Here is a 4,956-nt window from a genome sequence, read left to right on the forward strand (position 1 = left end):
AAAAGGGTTAGGAAGCACAGGGTGGTAAAATGAGAAGGCTATAGGGCTTTGGAGACAGACTGTGTTCCCACTCTACCACTTGCTAGCTCTGGGTCACTGAGCAAATTAGTTTTCCCCTTGTCAGCTCTAGGATTTTTATCTGTAAAACAATCTTAATAATACCCAAATCAAAGATTAAATAAAAGGATACTTGTGAAAAAAATTATAAAGTATGCATCCCATGTAGAAAGTTCTGTTGGTTTATAGAATCAAGTGGGTTTCTATCAAAGTTTGAGGAGAATCAAACTTTGATGATGTCTGGTGACATCATCACTGTAAACAGCAACAGCTTTCCATAAGTCCTACAGTGCTAGGCAGCAAGGACATTGGTCTGTTCCAAAGTAGCAATATTTACATTCCACACACTTTCTGTTAAAAGATTTCTGGTGTTCACTTAGACAGCACATATACTAAAATTGGAACAATACAGAGAAGATCAGCATTTGCCCCTGAGCAAAGATGACAGGAAAATTCATGAAGCAGTCCACAAATTTAAAAAAAAATAAGAAAGACTCCTAAAATGCACTGCAAGGATAGTATATTCAAAATAAAAATAAGTGGATCTTAGTATAAATGTCATAAATGTATATTGGGGAAACAAAGATTTTGCAGGGAGAAAGCTGTAGTGCTTTACTCATTTACTCAGACACTTCTGGAAGTAATGTATAACCAGGACATTTTGTCATGAAGTAGCAGAATAACTTTCCTTTCTTATCCCATAATCAGGAGCTGGCCTGGAGTAAGAACTGAGCTCCTTCGATATCAAGTTCAATGTTTCATCAACAAGAACAGGCTTTTCCTTGAGAAGGGCATCCCTAATATCTCCTACCCTTATTTTGTTCTAATTTCTGATGAATTTTACCACAGTAGTGAAACTTGCTGACTATAGATAGAGCTGATTTCAGCAGGAGTTACAGAATTTAGCCTAGAGAAAAACTGAGCTGAGAAGAGAAAAATCCTGTTAGGACCATTTTCTTCATTCCTATATGGCTGAGGCTGGGCCTTCCTGGTAGCACATCTTTGATGACTTTGTCCAGTTGAGTTTTAAATAATTCAAGTGATTGGCCTCCTATTGTATCTCCTGGGAGCTCATTCCATCATAGAAAGGAGCTGACTCTTGGGAAGTCTTTCTTGACATAACATTATTGTGTATGATTATCTCCCCTACACCCCCAACAACTAGTTCTTGTGTATGATTTCTTCATATTCTTCATACATTTTCTCCTATTAAATTTTACATCACAAAGAAATAAATATGAATGGAAGAAAGGAAGCAAGAAAGGAGGGAGACAGGGAGGAAGGAAGGAAGGAAGGAAGGAAGGAAGGAAGGAAGGAAGGAAGGAAGGAAAGAAGGAAGGAAGGAAGGGAAGAAGGAAGGAAGGAAGGGAAGAAGGAAGGAAGGAAAGAAGGAAGGAAGAGGAAGGGGGAAGAGGGAAGGGGAAAGGGAAGGGGAAGGGAGGGAAGGAGGAGGGGGGATGGGAGAGGGAGGGAGGGAAAGAAATAAGTAATGGAGGTTAGATGTGATGGGATGGGGGATGAGGTGGGGTTGTTGGCTGATAGGAGAAGGGAGAGGAGGCAGACAGTAAAGTATAGACTAAAAGAAAGAACTGGTTGTTGGGGAGATGAGGGAGACAAAACACTAAAAGAAAGAACTAGTTGGAGGGTGGTATGGACATCCCTCAGCATGAATTTAAGGAGGCAGCAACAGTCCAAAATCAATAGTAAATCCTCTTCCTAATTTCTACCTCTCTCTGAGCCTAAAGACACTGATCTTAATAATCTCAGTGGATTTAGTCAACTCTACAGTTGTTAACCTTAAATTGATATTTAATCCATTTACAAACTAATCCGTAGCTATCCATATTAACGTGCACAAAAAAGTTTGTGTACCGGGCCCGAGGAGGAATGTGGAGTGAGGCTGAGAGAGGCAGCTTAACTTCCCCCCACTTGGGGACTTAGCTATTGCTTTTCCACAGATCACCACCAACCTCCATAGACACCAAGTTCACACTCCTTTGTGTCTATCCACTTTTGAACTTTGTGTTCCAAAAGGAATGCATACCTGAGGGAACTAAGAAATGAGTAGAGAAGACTATAGATCACAAGGGGGGATCTGTGGTTTCCAGGGCCAGATTCTTCCCCACCCTGTCTGTAAAGGTCAAGGGCAGAGTTCCCACATGAGTGCCATAAAGACAAACTCTAATGGTTCTGTTGAAAAAAAAGAAAAAAAGACACCCAAAAATGGGATCAATTTTTGTATCAGTGTTTCTTCACATTAGCCAAGAGTAGGTATGTTTTAACCGGAATCAAGCTCAGCTCCACTTAATATGCATTGAACTCCATAGTTTCCAGATTGTCATGACATCTTGAATCTACCTCCCGTTTAACTGCACACTCCCTACAAGGACTATCTGTGTTCTCAAAACAAAATTCCAAATCCTCAACACTGTGCACCAGGCCCTGCCTGATCTGGTCTTTATTTGTCTTTCCAACCTTCCCTCTGGCCACCTTCCCCGCTTCAGGCCCACACTGGCCATCATCAGCTTTCTAAACGGTGGCACACACCTCCTCTGTGCCTTGGGGGCTTCTACATGCACAGTCCCCTTGCCTTTTACTGCATCCTCTGATATCCTCCCCTTCCCCTGAGTAATCCCCACTCACCTCTAATACCACCTTAATTATTCCATCTTCAGGGAAAGCTTCTCTGACCACTTCCACTCCCAGGCTAGGTCAGGTCCCTCTCACAGAACTTTGCATCCAAGGCAGGTATAATTATTAATTTTTTAACTTTTATGTTCAGGGATACAAGTGCAGGTTTGTTATATAGGTAAATTTGTGTCATGGGGATTTGTTACACAGATTATCTCATCACCCAGGTATTAAGCCTAGTACCCATTAGTTATTTTTCTGATCCTATCCCTCCTCCCACCCTCTACCCTCCAAAAGGTCCCAGTGTGTGTTGTTCCCCTCTATGTGTCCGTGTGTTCTCATTATTTAGCTCCCACTTATAAGTGAGAACATGTGATATTTGGCTTTCTGTTCCTGCATTAGTTTGCTAAGAATAATGACCTGAGCCCCATTTATGTCCCTGCAAAGGAATGATCTCATTCTTTTTTATGGTTGCATAGTATTCCATGGTATCTATGTACCACATTTTATTTATCCAGTCTATCATTAATGGGCATTTAGGTTGATTCCATGTCTTTGCTATTGTGAACAGCAGAGCAGGTATAACTAAACACATAATCATATGGTTCACAGGTAAGGGAAAGCACTTCCCTGGACTATAAACTCCAGGAGGACAGATACCCGATGTCCTTTGCTCACCTGTGTCTACAGGTCCTACTACTGCCTTGTGTATACTGGAAACCTACCCCTTTTTTGCAAGAAAAATGGCAGTGTAGGTTACAGCCCATACTTAGAAGCAGGCCTGTCTATAGCAAGGTGCGACCCCTAGGATGCAGAGGTATGTGGTAGTTGTTCAAATTGAATAAAACAATTAAAATCTATCGTTATCTATTCTTTAAGTGGAGTAAAAGAAGCCTTTCCCAGCTGGAAACTAGTTTGTTGCCAGTTCAAGTTATCAAAGCAATCCTCCAAGGGCCTCAACAGGTACCTTCTGGTGGGTTGCAGGGTTTAGTCAACACATGGTCAGAGACACATACCTCCTCAAAATAATGACCCGTCTCCTGGGCATTTTATCCATTTTCCTATTATACTTTCCTCAACTTCTTAGAATGTATTACTTTTCTGATTTAAAGTGTTAATCCACTGAGAAGAGAACACATCTTTGTTTCCTACAACAGCCAGTGCACAGTTAAATAATGCTTACAATAATATTTAAGGGCAACAACCATAGAACATGCCAGGGGAAAATTAAGAAGTTTTTCTTTTTTTTTTTTTTTAAGACAGAGTTTCGCTCTTGTTGCCCAGGCTGGAGTGCAATGGCGTATCTTGGCTCACCACAACCTCCGCCCCCTGTGTTCTATCGATTTTCCTGCCTCAGCCTCCTGAGTAGCTGGGATTATAGGCACGTACCACCATACCTGGCTAATTTTGTATTTTTAGTAGAGATGGGGTTTCTCCATGTTGGTCAGGCTGGTCTTGAACTCCCGACCTCAGATGATCCACCTGCCTCGGCCTACCAAAGTGCTGGGAATACAGGCCTGAGCCACCACGCCTGGCAAGAAGATCTTATTTTTTTTTTCCTTATATAGTAAAGAGTTAATTGTGATATTCAAATCTAAGTTACACAAGGGCAAGAAGAGTGAAGAGATTCAACAGTGTTACTAGACAGACACAAATCATCAATTATCCAGAGGCTGTATCAGCCAAAGACACAAGTGAAGGCAACTGGTAAATAGCCCAGTGGCTACAGGAACCACTGAAACACATGAAAAATCGAGCACATTCAGGAGAAACTGATAGTTCCAGAAGCCTCTTCAGGGAATAAAATCTTGAAAATTTGGAGAAGTGGGAATGAACAGCATTAAGGGCCCTGAGAGGAAGACATAGGCACCTGAAAAGTGTCTAAGCAGGACCACAGCACCATCATCATTGCATCCTGTTAAGGCTGAGTTGGTAAAGGAGCTTCCCACACAGCCTTAGCTGGTGCCAGGGACACAAGGAGATAGCACAGAAGCAGTAGCTCATGTTCCCAACTTTTCTGTAAGTCCTGTAATGAACACAAAGAGGTCAATAGCAGATGATATACTACACAGGTCCAAATTAACCTGCTATGCTTCAGACCCATAGGCCCAAGAGGAAGTGGGCAGGCAAAGGGACATAGTCAGAACCTCACTGCTTTGTAACACCCTCTTTCACTGCTACCTCAGGAGTCTCTTCTAACCCTGACTGCTCCTGCTCTCATGCCTGTGTCACCCACCTGGCACTGAGGTTTTGATATTTCTAGTGGTC

At 42.1% G+C, this 4,956-nt stretch overlaps 1 non-coding gene across 1 annotated transcript; it reads left to right on the top strand.

The window, feature by feature from the left end:
* The first annotated feature begins 425 nt into the window (after positions 1-425).
* On the top strand, positions 426-533 carry LOC112204627 (U6 spliceosomal RNA). The gene has a single exon (XR_002938301.1). It is a non-coding gene; the product is annotated as a U6 spliceosomal RNA (small nuclear RNA).
* Positions 534-4,956: the final 4,423 nt, after the last annotated feature.

Source organism: Pan troglodytes, chromosome 8 (assembly GCF_028858775.2).
Source record: "Pan troglodytes isolate AG18354 chromosome 8, NHGRI_mPanTro3-v2.0_pri, whole genome shotgun sequence".
Classification (NCBI taxonomy): domain Eukaryota; kingdom Metazoa; phylum Chordata; class Mammalia; order Primates; family Hominidae; genus Pan; species Pan troglodytes.